Raw genomic sequence first — 19130 nt, forward strand, 5'->3', positions numbered from 1 at the left:
ATATGTATTCTCCAGAAGACATGCTAAATAGCCATCAAATTTATTTTCCCCACTATGTCCTTCATACGTCTTTGGTGCCTGCATGCTTCTTGTGTATTTTTAAGTTACATCAGCAGCAGGTGAAGTACCTGAAATGCCTCATTCACCTCTCTAAGAGGGAAATATCCCAGATTAGGAGAGTAGTATGCCTGGAGGTGGTGTCATTGGAATAACAAGCACATTATTACCAGGGGAAAGCCTGCTCTATTGGGTCCCTAAGTACTCTGAAACAGAAGTGAACTTTTGACTACATATAAAAAATATACATGTCTCAAGGTAGAATGTGTCCAAGAAAGTGTGACAACAAAAATCTTGATAAGGAAATAACTAATTCATGATTGAGACCGTGTTGTCATGTGTCCACCTATTGCAATCTATATATGACAGTGGAGTAAATCTGTGGACATTGCTGAGCACTCTTTTCAGAACCAAGTGCCCTGGGAATTAATTAGATCTGCATATGTATGCTTTTTCCAGTAGCACATTAAATTGTCCACAGACTGAAATAAAATAGCTTTTTGTATGGGGGGGGTCAGTTTCTCCACTATTCACATAAAAGTATTTTCTACCATCTTGGGATAGTAAATGGTGTCCATTTTATGATCAATAAGGATCATTTTATTTAACATTTAATATTTCTGATGGAACTAATGGCAGGGTTTCAAATTACTGCTCTTAAATCTCATTTGAATTAGGGACGGAAGTTAAAAAAGGAAGAAATTTCAAGTGCTCTTGTTTTTACTACTGTGAATGAGAATTACCAATTCCATTATTCTTTCTTTGCATTTATTCTGTGTTTGGTACATAGCTGTCCTGCAGTAATGATATTTCTTTAGCTTAGTTCTAAAATCTATACTGTGCAATAATTTATGGGATTTCACAGAATTGTACTAAGTTACAGTGGAAAACTCAATGAGGCAGGTACCAGACTTAGCTCTGGTTTTCTGTGTCTCTCAGCCTCTGGTCCTAAAATGTCAGCACAGATAAGGATATTTAACCTCACGAGTTAATTGGAAGGGTTAAATTATTTAAAACATTTTAAAAGCAGCAAAATTTTAAAAATAGAATTTACTTTTATTCTATTAATAATGTTTGTATTATGAGTATAACAAAATAACATGGAAATTAACACAGGTTGTTGCTATTATTTTCAACTTTCCTAACATAATGTGAAAGAAATATTACATAAAGACAATTATATAAATCTCCAAATTCCAAACTTTTTCACAAATATGAATTTATCATAGGCGCTTAAATGTTAAAATTATATGAAATGATATATTCTATTCAAAAGCTTAGAAGAATCATTAAAGGAATATCTAAATATATATGTATTTTGATTAAAATTTAGGAAATAGCAAAAAGGAAACAATAAAATAGCTATACTCTATTGTCACAATCATACAAAATATTAAAATTTGTATATGTAACTATTACAGATTAAAAGAAGCAGCAGAACAAAGTGGTAGTGTGGTGGAAAGTATTGTTATAAATATTGATGACATTTCTTGTACTTGGTAAGACATTTTACAATACTGACACAGACAGAAGCGCTATCCCCTCAAAGCATAACATGTTTATGTCTGGGATCATATGTCTGAGTTAATCAGACAATGCCAAGGTAGATGAGAAGTACTTCCAATCTCATGCAGCATTTGATTTACAAGGTAAAGGATTAGACCTCATAGGAAGAGAGGTTAAGCGTGTCAGTTATGGTTCAAGAGAAGATGAAAAACTATCCTTCGTCATGGTGTCAGGTAATGTGTTCAAAGCTGGCATCCCTTTCCTTTCCTCTTTTTTGTTCAACCCCATAAATAAATACTAAGTTAGTCATCTCTTTTACTGATACACAATATGTTTCCTTTTAATGTAACTCTTATACAAATTTCTGAAAATCTACCATGTAAATCTTTATATTATTATGTGATTCCATAGAGAATCCAAATAAATGGAATTTCCTTTCGAGTCTAGTGGGATGAGGACCTGAAATAAATGTAATTTGATTTTTGGATAGGGAGATAAAATGACATTTCTTACACATGTTTGTAGTGTGAAATTCATGCCCATTACATGTAATAATGGGCTTTAAGGATGTTCAAATCAGGCAGAACTGGGTGTTATCTCTGGCTGTGCCTTTTATTAGCCCTGTGCCTCAGGCAAGTTCCTAAACCCTTCTGAAACTCAGACTCCTGTAATAAGCAGATATGAAAATCGCATAGTTGAAGTGAAGACTTCTTGTAATAATGTTTACAAAATGCTTAGCATGTCCTTGAAACAGATTTATTAATTTCCCTTAACCATTGTTTATAGTTGTTACAGTAAACTTATTCTGCTCTAGGATGACTGAAATATCTTATGTCACAGTGGAAATGCCAGCCTATATTTGTAGCAGTTAAAATCATAAGGTGTGTTTGAAGTATGTGTAAATATTTTGACCTCTCACAATGCATTGAAAATTCTTCTTTCTTTTAGGTAGATGAGAAGCTAGTTGGAAAGATTTACAAAAAAAAATAATTTAAATAAGAGAAATTACATTATTTTTCTTAATATGATATTCATTCAAAATGCATTAAACTGCCAATCCATTAAAATAATTTATTGAGAATCTCTAAAACTTACATTTACACAGAATGTGTGTGAAAATACTCAATTAAAACAGAGTATCCTCTTTAATATATCTGATAAATTTAATGTCACTGATATAAAGAGACACTAATATTGCTGTTTCTATTATCTAATGAGCAAGACCTTAATTTAGATGTATGAAGATATTGAATTATCATTAACAAATAGTGCTAATATAATTGCATATTAACACCCTGTTATCATATAGAAAATAGCACACAGACCACTATCTGGCATTACTTGGAAGGACTTTTGAAATCTGACTGCTACCCAGTGGATTTCTGTTTTGGAAGAGTGTAAAATAGATCACATATGCAAGTAATAAGACTGAAAATCCTAAGACCAATGTACACAATTAAACTGCATAGCTTATATGTCTTATTTGGGCTGAAACAGTTTTCACTGCAGAAATATATGAATAAAACTTCAGCTACATGGATTCTAATTGCTTTAGCAGATGCTATGAGCATATCATATAAGTTATTGTGCCATATTTTATTACATGATTGCATCAGTTTTCAACGACTGTTTTTAGCTTTCAAGACCACTCTTTCCCCTTTGTCTTTTGGATTTCCTGAATGTTATTAGACTGTGGTGAGGTAAGGCATTAGAGGAAATAATAACTGTGCTAATGTCTAATCCAAAGCCTTATAAATTATAAACCATTGGTGACTTCATGGCAATAAATTTTCTGAATCTCAATCTTGTCCAAGTCATAAATTTAGGTAACAAAGTTGTAATTTTAGTTGTTTTATTTAACGATTAAAACATAAATGACGTTTGTAAAAGAAAAAGAAAGGAAAGGAAAGTAAATCTTTATATTTGTGACAGGATGAATATTTTAGGTGGGAAATTTTATAAAATTCTGTGACAAGTTAACAGTCGACAGTATGAGAATGTATTTAATTATGATTTTTTTTTTCAAATTGCATTTCTCCCTTTCTGTTTCTCACAAAAGACACTTTGGATGCCAGTTATACTAAATTATTGAGTATTCCCCAGTCATGCCATGCTTTGTTTTTCTCATTTCTGCCTGAGACCCTTTCCTTCAGCCTCCAACCTGAGGGTGACCTTCTTTTCCTTTGAGATGAAATTCCAAAGTCACTTCCTGGAAGTCTTCAGAGATTCCTGCTGATATAAATGGTTAGTCTTCCTTTGTACATACTTGAATTAATAATAGTATACAGGCAACGACTATACAGAGTGAAACTACTGGCTTCAGCAAATAAAGAGTGTAATAAGATCTCAAAAGAAATATTATGCCATATTGATGTTTGACCAAAAGAGATCCTTCTGCAGATCAAATTTATCCTTAATTTAGTTTTCCTAAAAAAGTGACTTTAGATCTATACTGTGCAATGCTACAGTCACATATTACATGTGGTTATTTAATTTAAACTAATCAAAAGGAAAAATTCCGTTCCTCAGCTTCATGAGCCACATTTCAAGATGTTAATAGTCAAATGAAGCTAGTGGCTTCCATAATTAATAAAGTCAAGTATAGAATATTTCCATTGTCAGCAAGATTCTATCGAACACGCAGATCCAAATCCTGAATCCTGTGCCCTTAGCAGCACACAATATAACGTCAGCAGTCAGAGGACCTCAAGGAAGAGAAAATTTGATATTAGACCACAATTGTAGTAGAAAAAGTCTATTAGACCTACAAGGAGAGATCAAACTGAAAACATTAGTTTAGTTTTTGGGTTTTTTTTGGGGGGTGGGGGGCCGGAGTTACGCTAAGTGGTATTTAATGGCAATACAGATGAACAATTACACACCCTATTTTTCCTATATGTCATTCTTAATGTACTTGGAGTCACTTTTTCCTAATCTAAGCAGGTACAATTTTACATGTTATGTAAAGGTTAGGCCATGATGCACAGTACATTAAATGTTCATTGATTTTCCCCATTAGAAAAAACTGTTTTCTCTCTGGAACTTGCATAGCAATCTATTCATACCTTTCTTCTGTTATTTTCTTTAAACTTCAAATTTGATATTCAGTGATGCATGTATTCCTTTTTTCTATTAGAGATTTTTTTTAAGGTGAGGGACAAATCTAACTACATTTCTTTCAAATATAAAGACAGAGCTTTGCACTGAGTTAAAGTTCATAAAAGAATCAATGAATGAGTGAAAAAATTAGTAAATGGAAAAGACTGCAAAAACTACATCCAAAGAATAGCAAAGACACATACAGGAGCTAATGAGTTAGCCTCTAGGAGCTAATAACTTAAGGATGGGACACAGATATGAACACAATTGTGTAGTAGATGTTAGCCTACAAAATTTAAATATTACCAGGTTTTAAAGTGAGTTTTGGGAAGTACAATACTCTAACGTCTTGGTGGTATGTGTGTTATTATTAATATATTATTGATGCTTACAGACTTCAAACATCAGTCTACTCTTGTTATAAAAGATTAAAAAATAAAACCTATAGTTTAAAGACCCTTTATCTTTATAATCTTGATCCTTTTTAATTTTCATTGGACCTTGTAATTCTTCAACTGATTTTTATATTAAGCTTATCAATAAATATTGCCCCTCTCATAAGGGTCAATCTCACTGATGAGTAAAATTATCAAATTATTTATTAGCAGAACATAAACTTATTTCTGATTAAGGTAATGTATCTCCTGTGTAACCCATCATTCCAGTAGTGTTTTTCCTGATCATTTTTACTCAGTAGAAATTACTGCAGACAGCTCTGGGATGTAGGAAAGTAGAGGAACAGACTGGAGAAGCTGCTTGGGTTTGTGAAACATAAATTTCTGTTTACAGACATATATATTTTTGACATTTTCACCACTGTATTTATTTTAGAAACTTTATTAATTTATGTAAGTCTTTGAAGCTCTAATATATTAATGATTCAGTAGATACATGCTGAGCTGTTACTATGTAAGATTTATATAGGTATTTGGAATATGCAGGTGAAAGATCTAGTTGTGAATCTCAAGAAGTATACCACAAAGTAAAGCAAAAATTATATAACAATAATACATCACATACACTATTACAGTTTATAAATTATTTGTTAGCTATTTTCATTTAAGTGTTAATAATGCCTTAAAACTTTACGTATATATTATTTCACTTAACCTTCATGACAACCCTACTATTATTATAATACTTGCCTTGCAGATGAGAAAACTGAGACATTTTGTATATAATAACACAAAGCTAATAATAGAGGAAGTAAGAACTTGATGATATCTTATTCCAAAGACATGGTTTTAATCACTATATAAAAATGCAGGATTCACAAATAAATATAATTTACAATAAACAATACACTAAAATTGTAGAAACAATTTTATTTTAGTGTATGTATAATACACTAAAACAATTTTAGTAGAAACTGGAAACCATAGGAGTTCAATATGGGGAGAGTGAATAATCTGTTTTATTATATAAACAATAGCTTTATTTGATTGAATATTTGAAAATGTTTTTTTGTAGAAAGACTGGTGTGTGTGGGCGTGGGCGTGTGTGTCTGTGTCCACTTGATGTGAGTGTAGGAGGCCAGTAGAGTCCACAGAGAGAGGGCAGAGGAAAGCAGGGAGATGGATTATTCTATCTAGAGAAAATAGCACCAGCAAAGTTTCCAAAGAAAATAAATATAATTCATACTTGAAGAATAACATAAAGTTGAGTTTGGACAATGAGGAACATATACATATATTAAAAGATGAAGCTGGAAAATAAACATGGGGGCCAAACTGTGGAAAGTTTTCTATGCCAAAATAAGCAATTGAGTCTGTATTCAGAAGGTGCCAGTGACACAGGGATAATTTTAGCTGCAGAACAATAGCATCAAAGAGGTGCAATATTACGATGAATCTGACAGGGATGATTTAGAGGCACACAAGCCGGATAGCAGGCAAAGAACTATTTGCTATAGCTTGGGAAGTAGAGAATTAGGTCTTTTTATGCATTATGGCAGTTTAAAGGAATTTTAAGTGTTGTATTTTGCAACTTGGTCAAGTCACTTAGCTTCTTTAACTCATGTTTCTTAACATCTGTTGCCTCAGAGTCCTCTTTGATGTTCCAACAAAGCTATGGCTTTGAAAAAGCAAAAAAAAAAAGCTAAAAAATAAAGCAAATCACACATATGTTTTATCAGCAATCTTAAAGATTTATGGACTTTAATATAGTCATGATAAGAAGTTCTAATTTAGTTATGCAAAGGTCTTTCCATTTCTAACACGGTACAATTTTAAGGTATTATCACTCTGAGCATCTACATTTACTTCTGCTTTTATTCTGTGTTTCCATCCTTGTAAATAAATACAGAGATCATCCAGATTTTTAAAATCCCTTTTCCTTTGCACACTCTACATACTATTATGTGGAATTCACTTATTTTTATAAATTCATTTGTTGAACCTCAACCCTCTTTCTTTTGCTAATCAAATTGCTCAAACTTGGTTTCCTGGCCTGTATGAAATTTCCTTACTTTCCATAGTTATGTCAAAGTTGCAAGCTATTAAGAGTCCTTGGATCTTCAAAAGAGTATAAAAGCAATTACTAATTGTAAGCTTCAAAAAATTAGTCTGTCAGAAGTAGTTATTTAACAATATACATTGTGGAAACATGCACAGAAATGTAACCCTGATTTCTGTCACCAACTGCTGAGGAATTTAAAATATAAAGTCACATGAATAAGAAAGTATAATTTTCTGCCTTGCTTATAATATATTAACCGTACCTTAGTTTTAACCATGATTTACAGCCATATTCCATTAGAATTTTACCTTTCCCTTCAATAAAACAAACAATAAATTGCTGCAAGTAAGTTACTATAATTAATTGAAAAAAAACTTCAGTGAAAGATAAAAGTTTAAGGAAGATGTGTACCTATATGAAAATTTAAGTCTGAGTATGTTAACTTACTTTTATATTAAATAAAGTTTTGAGTAGTTTTAGATGTATAATAATTATAATATTTGGTTTTAAAACTAAAAATGTAGTTGTTCACTAAAATACTTTGAATCAATAATTGTAGTTACTATGCTTACCCAAATAATAGCCACTATTTTTTTAAAAACTCTACATTTCAGGAAAAAAAATCTTAGCAACTACAAAGAAACTATATAATAATCATTTTGACAAAAATGCATTTTACCTACTAAGTAGTAAAATTATTCCAGTTACATAGATATAAATATAATCCAATTTAATATTCAGAATATGTATGATTGATTTTTAGTTATATCTAGGCTACAATTTTTTTGATTAAAACCTCTGTTTCTAGAGATTCTCTAATAGAATCTAAAATATAAAGAAAGATAATATTTATCATGGAGTTAGACATTTCCAGAAAGCTGATCTAAGTAAGAATGCTTTACCTCTGTCCTCATTAATTTTAACTTTTTTTTTTTTTTTTTTTTTTTTGACAGAGTCTAGCTCTGTAGCCTAGGGTGGAGTGCTATGGTGCCATCTCGGCGGCTCACTGCAACTTTCGCCTCCAGGGTTCAAGTGATTCTCCTTGCCTCAGCCTCCCAAGTAGCTTGGATTACAGGCTTGTGCTACTGCCCAGCAAATTTTTGCAGTTTTAGTACAGACGGTGTTTCATCGTGTTGGCCAGGTTGGTCTCGAAACCTCTGGCCTCAAATGATTAGCCCACCTCCGCCCCACCAAAGTGCTAGGATTATAGGAAGGAGCCACTCCGCCTGGCCCTTGACTTCAACTTCTATTGTATCCATTCAAGTGCTTCTCTATTGTAACAGAAATCTTACCTCTGATATTTTTGTCTCCAGGCATTATACAGCTTTCCTGTGACTTAGAATTTTCCCATTATTTAACCTTTATGGTATGTGTAGTAAAAATGTTATGGTTTATCAATTATGAAATCTAGATTCTGTGCCTCATTGTAAAATTATTGATTGTATATTCTAAAATGAGTTTTGAAAGTATCTTTGATGTGTCAATATTTTTATCTATGAAATGAAAATCCTCTATAGATTTCAGTATTAGATGAAATAAAAACATGTATTAACATAAGGAAGCACAGTAAAAACTATAGAAATTTAGTTAATTATAATTTATTACCACAGATACATTTATGGTACACTTATGGCATATCTTTGCTATGATAGACAGCATGTGAATAACTCATTTTCTAGAATAATTATTGCTAATATCTGTTAAGCAACTATTAGCCAAAAACAATCTCCTAAGTGCTTTGTAGGTAGTTACTTTTTTATCCTCATGATATCCACTGAAATACATGGTGTGATTATTCGACTTTGTAGATAAAGTAGCAAAGAGACAGAGAAAAAGTAAAGTCATGATTAATTTCACTTAGCTGGTTTGTAGCAAAGCCAGGTAACTTGTTTCCAGAAACGGTAGTAAGTGGCGAGATCATAAAACCTGATTTTTTTTTGTACTTGATTTACTCAAATATGTTACTTTACGGATACACTTCAGACATAAAGTGCTGTTATACCATATCTACTGTCTCTTAACATAACTTTGTAGTTCCTGTAGTTCAAGCATATGTTAGGCCCTGAATTCATCTAAACTGAATTGACCATGACAGATAATGGTGTATTTAATGTGGTCTTCATGTTGTACTATTAATATATTAAAGGTAAATAGAATGAATTAACATATTTTCTACCTTATTTGCAAAAATATATAAAGCCACTTTGTTTTCAAGTTTGTGAAAAGTTAGTATCATGTTACCCATTCCCATTCTAATAATAATATGTACATGCACACAGTTTTTAGAGCTGGATTAAATAGGATTTGCCGTCTTAAATTTAAGGTACCTGAATTTATCTGGGTTCCCCAAATAAACATTGGGGCCATAATTCATCTGCTTTTTGTCATCATTAAAATTAATGGTGGAAGCTAAGGAAAACAGAAAGCATGTGTATTCAAACTTCATGCAGATTATGTTTTTAATAGGAGCTTAATTTGAGTTTATACAGATATTATATGCTGGCCATAGTATAATTATTCAGCTATGAATGCCTGTTAACTCCCAAGGTATATAAAAAAATGAAAGAGAAAATCCTATCTTGGCTGAATGAGAAAGTCCAGAACATGAACAGTTTACTGTACAGCATTTTGCCCCAGTGAGACCTGGTAAAGTAAGCTGAGTCAAAAAGCAAATCAATGGTCCACAAAAAGTAAAGTAATGAAACAACTGACTTGATCTTTCCATAAGTGCATTTTAAGTCTTCTGCATTCAAAACACAGTTACTTTTATTTGTGATCTTATAATTTCTTAAAGCATCAATGTTTTTAGTCCTAAATTGTGAAAGTAAAGCTATTACTTTTTGCCACTTCTTTTTATAAACGTGTTTGTCAAATCCATGATTAGACACCACTGGGAAATTTTTATCAACCTAAATGTAAATATGTCAACAGAAAGGAGCATATGTCCTGTAAAAAGAATTGGAATCTAGTCATATGGTTTCTTTATATTTCAAGATTTTTTCAGAGATGCCATCTGGGAAGTGACGAGGCCAAAAGGATTAACATTTTATTTATACCAAACTTTGTTTCAGCAAAGCCTTGTCATTCAAGCGCTGTCATAATGGTATGATGTAACTACATGATTTTCTTTTAGCAAATTAGCGAAGACTTCAAAAAAAATTGTTATTTTGACAAAGTTATTCTGGGAAAGAGACAATTCTGTCAATTCTTAGAGATAATGCACATTTTAGAGAGTAATTTGGGAATTTGGAAGATCCTTAAAAATATCCATACAATTTAACTTATTTTACTTCTGTAAATATATCTTTATGAAAAGAAAAAAGAACAAAAAAGCAAAGCAAGAAGTTCATCATGGTGGTATGATATTTAAAATATTGAAAAAAAAATTAATGTCAGTTGGGGGGAGTGGCAAAGTACTGCCTATCTATGTAATTGATTATAATATAGGTGCTAAAATAGATGTTTATGTTCAATATATAACTCAAATTAATAATTCTACTGTTTCATTGCAGAAGCAATATAGAATGTTGTGAAAACTATTTAAAATGTGCAGAGAAACACTTTGAAGAAAATGCACTAAAATATTAGGTCTTTAACATATGGGATTTGGGAATTTATTCTATTTATATGGTTTTTTCTCTATTTTAAATATTTTGTACAATGACCATACAAGACATATATTACAATAAGTAGGGTGTTTGTATCCTATTATGTAAGTCCTTAAACTGACAGTACATGGACTGAATCTAGGCCAGAGGTAGGCTTTATTTACCTGACAGAGTTGTGAAATCTTGAATTTGAATGTCTTTTCATGAGACTTAAGTGCTTTTCAAGGGACAATTTAATGTTTCAATTACTCCCTATTATTTTGCATTTAAAACAAACCTGTTAATATGTTCCTATATTTTTATATCACCTGTGTGACCACTGTAGACATTTAAGTTTACAACCGCTCTAAATCACTGGAACTCATTTGATCTCCAAAAACTACACTGCGTTTGTCTTCTAAGTAATTGCCATTCTTTAGCTTTACTTCAAATAGCAAAGGTTTCAGAGGGTTGTGGTCATGCTCTCCTACCTCATGGTGGAGGTACTATAGAGTTTAACAATTAATCATGGTTGGACAAGGAAGTTAATGGGAACTTCAAAGTGATTTGAAACTCTGCTTTAATTGTCATAGTATCATAAATCTCCATAGCTTTTCACTAATTGCTTTATTTATAATTACATATATAAATTATATTATATATGCATGTATATATATAAACACATACTGCTGTTTAACTGTATGTCTATTTATAAAAAAAAAAAAAAGCCCTGAATTTCTCAAATATCTATGTCTAAATTAAATGTTGAACTATAGGGATATATATTTAATTATTGCAAAATACAGGCTGAGCAGTTCTTAAATATTTATCTAGATATTAAGTGATTTCTTTTGCTATCAACTTAATCACCATAGAGATATTCTGTATTACCTGTTGAACTGGCTTTTAGGTCATTATTTATAATCCACTATAATTAATAATTGAATTCTTAATAAATATCACCGGTAAAAATTTTTATCTAGGGGGCAAGACATCTTTGTATCAAATAAAAAATTATAATTACATAATCTAGAATGAATCAAGCAGTTAATTTGTTTTTATAACTATCATGTTTGATGTTAAACATTATACTGCTGGCTTAAAATTACCATTCACATTTATTGGACATTTATCATTCCAAATTATATTTTCATTTGGAGAAAACATTAAATCTTTATTATAAATTATTTTGAGTAGTTGAAAGTTTGATTGATATCTTACTCAGCTTACTAATGGCAACTTACAATTCTTTAAAAATATACTTTAATCCCTGTAATTAAGAACTTTACAAGTTTACATGTGGGACAATATTAACACAAAAATATGAAAATAGTAAAAATAATTAATTACTAAAGTTATAACATATTCCTACATAGTTTGTGTTACATTTGTTCAAAATAAAACAATGCAAGAGGTTTAAATAAGTTGAAGAAAGAATGTACATGATTTATATCTATATGAGATCACTGCATATATATTTAATATGTATTTATTATTTATGTAACTAGATCTAGATATAGATCTATATTGAGAAGAATGATCCAACCTGAAGAATGGACTGATGTGGGAATGATAGGCAAGATAAACTTAGCTAACTTATATTTTCTAACTCTCTAGGTACTATTGAATTTAAAAAACTGGTAAAAATTTCCCAAGCTTATGTGTTATCAATATTGATGAGTAATACAATCATAGTTGGCTAGCCCCTAAAAACTATCCAAGTGAATAAATAAACGGGATGGGAATATACAGATATAAAAAATTACTTTGGACTACTTATTACATCCATATATGCATACATACATACAAACGTACAAATATATTCTACATTTTTTCTCACATATATTTTAAGTAACATATAAATGTGAATATGACTTAATGTTTAATGTGATTATTATATTGACATGTCCTTGAGTACACAGAAGTAAAAGGTATATAATGTTGAAAGAGAACATATTATATGTGTTTCATTCATTTCCCATTGTGAACTATTTATCTGAGGTGTGTGCTAGCTATAGAGTTAAATGGCAAGAATGAGCAGCAAAAAGTAGAAAGTGGAAAGAAATTAATTTGCTATTAACAGATCATAAGTGAGGAGTGCCAAAGATAATGAAAAAGGCATTGGGTTCATTGTGAAGTAGTAACTCCTGAGAAATTAAGGTAATTTCTAGTATTGTAGTCATAACTGCAGAAATTCTTTATTACTAAATACAACAAAAGCTACTTGAAAAAGAAATATATTTTAAATCACCTTTATGATCATGCATAAAGACACTGCTCCTTAATTTAAAAAGAAAGGTTATATTTTACTAAACTTGTAATAATTTAGTCCCAAGGTCCTTCTTGAGGGTTAAACAAAACCTAGGAGCATGTTGAATATAGAACATCTGCAAGCAAAGTCAAAGATGTTATTAGCTTTTGAGTTCAAATAATTTCTATAAATGACTGCTATTATTCAGACTCACAAAACAGTCAGTAGAAAAACTAAATTTTGGCTTTGTGGCAAAATTAAAATATTGCAGATGTCATCATCTCAGATGACACACATTCAAATCTTGTCTTCTTTTTACAGGGTCAACTTAATTTCTGATGCCTATTGATCGTGATATTTATACCTGTATTATAGTAATTATCATAAAAATAGATGTTTCATACTCTAAATTTTATGTCAGAATTTGAGTGGCTGAACAGTTATCTTCACAGTAATATAAAACAACATTTAAAAAGTTTAGATTGTCAAAATGTAAACCAGGCCCAAATTTGATTAAAAACTGATTAATTGGCGGGCCGGGCTCAGGCCTATAATCCCAGCACTTTGGGAGGCCGAGGCGGGTAGATCACAATGTCAAGAGATTGAGACCATCCTGGTCAACATGGTGAAACCCTGTCTCTACTAAAAATACAAAAAAATTAGCTGGGCATGGTGGCGCACGCCTGTAGTCCCAGCTACTTAGGAGGCTGAGGGAGGAGAATTGCTTGAACCCAGGAGGCGGAGGTTGCAGTGAGCCGAGACTGCACCATTGCACTCCAGCCTGAGTAACAAGAGCAAAACTTCATCTCAAAAATTAAAATAAATAAATAAAAACCAATTAATTAAAAATTTTTGGTAAACAAACCAATGTATGACAAGGATTCCTATCTTTAAATGTGTATTAAAGGGCACTAAATGATGGACACCTTATATGAGATGGTTTATTTTTACATATATATTTACACACATATTTGTATTTTACTATTTACTATTACTATATTGAATACTAATTTGAAACCATATTTCTATTTAATTATTATGGATACAAAATAGTTGTACATATTATGGGGTAAATGTGATGTTTTAATGCAAGCAAACAATGTGTAATGATAAGTCAGGGTAATTGGGATATCTATCTCCTTAGGCATTCATCATTTTTTTGTGTTAGAAACATTACAATTCTACCCTTTCAGTTGTTTTGAAATATACAATAAATTATTGTTAACTATAGTCCTCCTACTGTGCTATCAATCACTAAATCTTATTCCATTTAATTGTATTTTTGTTCCCATTAACCATTCCCTCTTCATATCTCTCTTCCCACTACTCTTCCTAGCCTCTGGTAAGCATCACCATATTTCTTTTAAACTTTGCTGGCCAAGCACAGTGGCTCACACCTGTAATCCCAGCACTTTGAGAGGCTGAGGGAGGTGAATCGCGAGGTCAGGAGTTAAGAGATCAGCCTGACAAACATGGTAAAACCCCGTCTCTACTAAAAATACAAAAATTAGCCAGGCATGGTGGCAGGCACATGTAATCCCAGCTATTCAGGAGGCTGAGGCAGGAGAATCGCTTGAACCTGGAAGGCAGAGGTTGCAGTGAGCTGAGATCTTGCCATTGCACTCCAGCCTGGGTGATAGAGTGAGGCTCCCTCTCAAAACAAAACAAATAAAAATAAAATAAAATTTGCTATAAAATTGTATATAGATGCAAATCATACCAAAATAATTATTGACTCAGATTAAGTAATAAACATGACTTTTAAGTAGTAAAGACTTTTTTATCTTAACATTTTATATAATCCATCGAAATGTATAAAAACACTTAAGTTCAGAGAAATTTAGTGACTATTCAATATCAAGACTCAAAGTTTTAGAATCTTTTCCACTAAATAATTTGACTCTTCCCATGTTAACCTTTGTGGGTTACTGTCATATTTATTCTAAGTTCATAGTTAATAATATACAAGGCATTATTCTATTCACAATAACAGCTAAATCTCAAGTGTCACTACTAATTATATTATGTTTCTTTTTGCTGACCTGTTTCAAGTCCAGATTTCTGCTTGGCTGAGCATCAATGATCATACAAGCAGTGGCCAAAGGATAGGCTTAGAAGGAGCACAATTTCAATGCAATACCATCTGGTCATACCTGTTTAATGCCTTTTTATTTCTGAGTTTAATCTAGCAGAACCATTTAAATTTTTTCTACAGTTCTGTATTCCTTTCAAGTCACTAAGAATTATTTATTTACTTATTTTCCTAATAATGCTTTTAAAAACTGATTATTAAGTGTCAGACAATGAATACCTGGCTGTTGTTTCTGCTTAGTCTATGCAATTATTTTGAATAGCCAAATAGCTGTAAGATAAAATCATGTTTATATTTTATTTGAAAATAATTATGAAATTAGCAGAGGTAATAACAATGACACAGTAGGAAAATTATTTCTAGCTAGTGAATTGTAATTCAATTTATGCAGCATTATAAATTTTCATTCAGAAACATTTGAAAATATAAAGAAGTCTGTTTGTTCCACAGTAAAACAGAGAGAGTAAATTGAAAATAAGTATTTAATAATTAAGTAAAATTATTTATAATGTAATCCAGTCGCTCCAATGTTCCATAACATAAATCATAAAATAATTCCCATTCTATTTTGTGTAGAATGCCTCATGGCTAACTTGAAATTTCAAGTATTTGGGAGCAAAATAAATTTAGTATATTAAATAGCTAGCAAAATAAATATTGTCGTTCTATGTGATATCATAAAAAGTCCTCCTTTTAAAAAAAGACAAAATACTTTTTTAGAGAGCTACTTATTATGTGGCTTTTCAAAAATCAACATTTCAGGAATTTGACCTTAATTTCCCATCATTTAAATGTATGTTCCCTGCTATGGCAACTCTTTTTTTTTTTGAAAGCTAACTCTTCTTTATTTGAAGACACTAAAATATTGCTGATTCCAAGCTAGTGTAGGGAAAAATAACTTAGCTTTCCAGCTGATTACTAAAAAGCCACAATAATACCTGTTTGTCTAAAATATCCTAATGCTTAAGTCAAAATCTCTGACCTTGAACAAAATAAGGTAGAGATCTAATCACAATGGTAAGTGAATTTTTTTTCTTTATAGATACATTTAGAAAGGAATCTCTCTCAAATAAAGAGGATATCTGTGTAATTTAATACCTTCCAATATGAGTTTCTCAAAGAATGTTAAGAATAAGTGTTAAACGTGTGTCAATATTAGCGAGGGTGGATGCCTCATTTAGAATGAAAAAAAAAAATTTTTTTGGCTAACTACATCAGTGGATTCACTGAAGTTTAGGAGCAGCAAAGGGAGGATAAGTGGGGGTGTCATAGGAAATGAGAACATAAATGTAGGAGGATATCATATTACACAGGGATTTAAAACTGACCATAAAATCATAGATAGTGTTCTGGGAGAAAAAAAAAGTAAACTGGTGGGCTAGATGAGAGCAGTGAGTGAACACATATGGAAGTGAAAAACTGTGGCAAGACCAGGACAAGAGTAATAATGACAGGATCTAAACTGAGGAATATCCTGAATCATGCTCTAAAGTTATAAACTGTAGCACAACTGTACATGTTAAAACATTTATGATTTTTTGCAAATAAAAATGTCTATTAACATTTAACAGGGGAAAAATAATTAGAAAACATGGAATCAATTTGTTGGACTATTTATATCATAAAACTAATTTTCTCTAACACACTCTTTATTTTGTTCTAATTTTTTGGTATCTTTAACTTTTTAAATTAAATGAAGCCAGTGCTCTCTTCTAAGCTTTTGTATCTTCCTTGTCCTTTTAAAAATAAATGAGGCAAAATGGAAAAGATGCATATGCATGGGTTGTCAGAAAGAAAAGTCTTGTTGTTAGTCAGAAGCTCTAACATATCCTCTTTTTTGGAAGAGGGATACACAACTGAACTTTAAATATATTGTCAACCCAGACTGTTTGGCTCCCACAAGTTTCTTTTTGCCATTGTTGGACACATTGTAAGTGTTTCAGCTTCCAAAGATATGTAGCCACACAGAATCAGGGAAGGGGCCAAAATAATGCTATTTATCTTGCTCTTCTACCCCTGTTGCTATTATAAATTCTCTGTGAGTACTCTGTGTGATAACGTCAAAGAGCCCAAACATGTACGTCAAAGGCAGAAAGCCTGTTGTTGATGTGGCTACTACAATCACTACTACTACTGTCAGCCTTTGCCAGCACTCTCCCTGGTACAAGCATTAAACCACAGAAGCACAAGTTGAGAACATAGGAAGATGCTGGATCCTGTGCTGGATCCTACAACAGTCTCTAGAATGAGTATACCTGGCTTTGAGTCCAGAATCTGCTGTTCTGCAGTTGTGTAACTATGACCTTAACCTCCTTAAGGCTATTTATTCCTATCTGATAACATATACATTTTGTTGTTATTGTTTGTTCTTCATATTATATTTATAATCCTCACAATCCTCTCAAGAAAAAAAAAAAAGAAGAAGAAGATACCTTATGCTCCAGAGGGCACAATTAATAATTAACTATGCCTGAATTTACAATAATTATATGCATGGCCAAAACAGGTATAATTGTTTGAGCTGTTGCTACATGAAATATATAAGTTTACAAATTCACAGCACAAAAGATGTGGTTGGCATACTGAAGAAATATTCTGGGAACAAGGAACTATTATTTCTAATCTTGCTCTGCCACAAGATATCTTAACTTGTTTCTTCATATGTTCAAAATGATAACCAGGGGCCTGGTTAATCTGCTGGCTATGGGTTAACAAATGACAGAGCTGAGAAACAAAGATAAGTCCAGTTTTTTTCAAAGGATTAACTGGAAAACAGATTTCAGACCTATAAAGATAAATTTAGTGGTCACATGACTTGTTTTGTCTGCTGATGAAACTCTCTTGAATTTGACTCTTTCATAACAGAAGTCATTTTATACTTGCTATTTTCCCTCAATTACCTCTTATACATTAACACTTTATTCTGAATTTCATTCCACTCTTCTCTTAGAGGGTCATGAAAGAAAGCACCAATGACTTTCTTGTTCCAACTCCCCTGGAGTTTTCCCAAGGCTTCTTTTGATACTTGATATTTTCATTGAATATTAAAATTCTGAGTGCCTTTTTTTTTTCCCCCCCCGGAGATGGAGTCTCACTATGTCGCACCGGCTGGAGTGCAGTGGTGTAATCTTGGTTCACTACTACCTCTGCCTCCTGGATTCAAGTGATTTTCCTGCAGCCTCCAAGTACCTGGAATTATAGGTGCCCACCACCATGCTCAGCTAATTTTTACATTTTAGTAGAGATGGGTTTCACCATGTTGGCCAGGCTGGTTTTGAACTCCTGACCTAAAGCAATCCACCCACCTTGGCCTCTCAAAGTGCCAGGATTACAGGCGTGAGCCACCACACCCAGCCCTGAGTGCCTATTTTAAGGTACGGGGTTGACTCTACTTTGCATTTGTTCTGCCCCATTTCTATTTTTTTTTTCTCCATTTCATTTAATACTTGCTTCTCTTTCTTAATCACCTCTCCCCAGCCTAATTAAAGTATCTTTTGTAAGATTCAGTATATGACCTTCTTCCATTTTATCTCTCTAATAATATCAATAATAAATTATTACTTAGAACTTAAAAGTTATTTATACCTCTCCTCCTTCTTTTTCCTTTTAGCTCAATACTAGCCTAAGTCACACCTTGCTTGGATGTCCCTTCCCAATCTTAACCTCCACAGACTGAAAACCAAGCACGTACTTTCTTAACTATAAACACCAGGTTCCTATCATCAGGCTAGTTCTAAGATGCTCCAAATCTTAGCAATAACAACATCATTATTTCTTACCTGCATTAAAAGCTTGGAGCACATTTTTGGCTTATCAGGTTAATGTAATCTTTATCAAATCTTTTTTTTTATCATGTACAAAGGAGCTCTTATATATATTTTTCCCCACTCACCTTTCAAGTATTGGCTGTGATTACTTCAACTAGATTTTTGCCCAACTTCCTGATGGACTTCTTCGGTGCCCAGTTGTTCTTTATCCAATTACTGTACCACATACTCCACTAAACTTAATAAAACATGCTTTCATCATGTTAACTAGCAACTCAGTACTTCTCAGCAGCTCTCTCTTTTAATATACATGA

The 19130-nt window shown here is 32.0% G+C and overlaps 1 protein-coding gene across 3 annotated transcripts in view; it reads right to left on the reverse strand.

Moving 5' to 3' along the window:
• SEMA3A (semaphorin 3A) overlaps positions 1–19130 on the reverse strand; it is a 322145-nt gene that overhangs the window by 91676 nt on the left and 211339 nt on the right. The gene's annotated exons all lie outside the window — the stretch shown is intronic.

Source organism: Saimiri boliviensis, chromosome 10 (genome assembly GCF_048565385.1).
Source record: "Saimiri boliviensis isolate mSaiBol1 chromosome 10, mSaiBol1.pri, whole genome shotgun sequence".
In the NCBI taxonomy this organism is placed as follows: Eukaryota; Metazoa; Chordata; class Mammalia; order Primates; family Cebidae; genus Saimiri; species Saimiri boliviensis.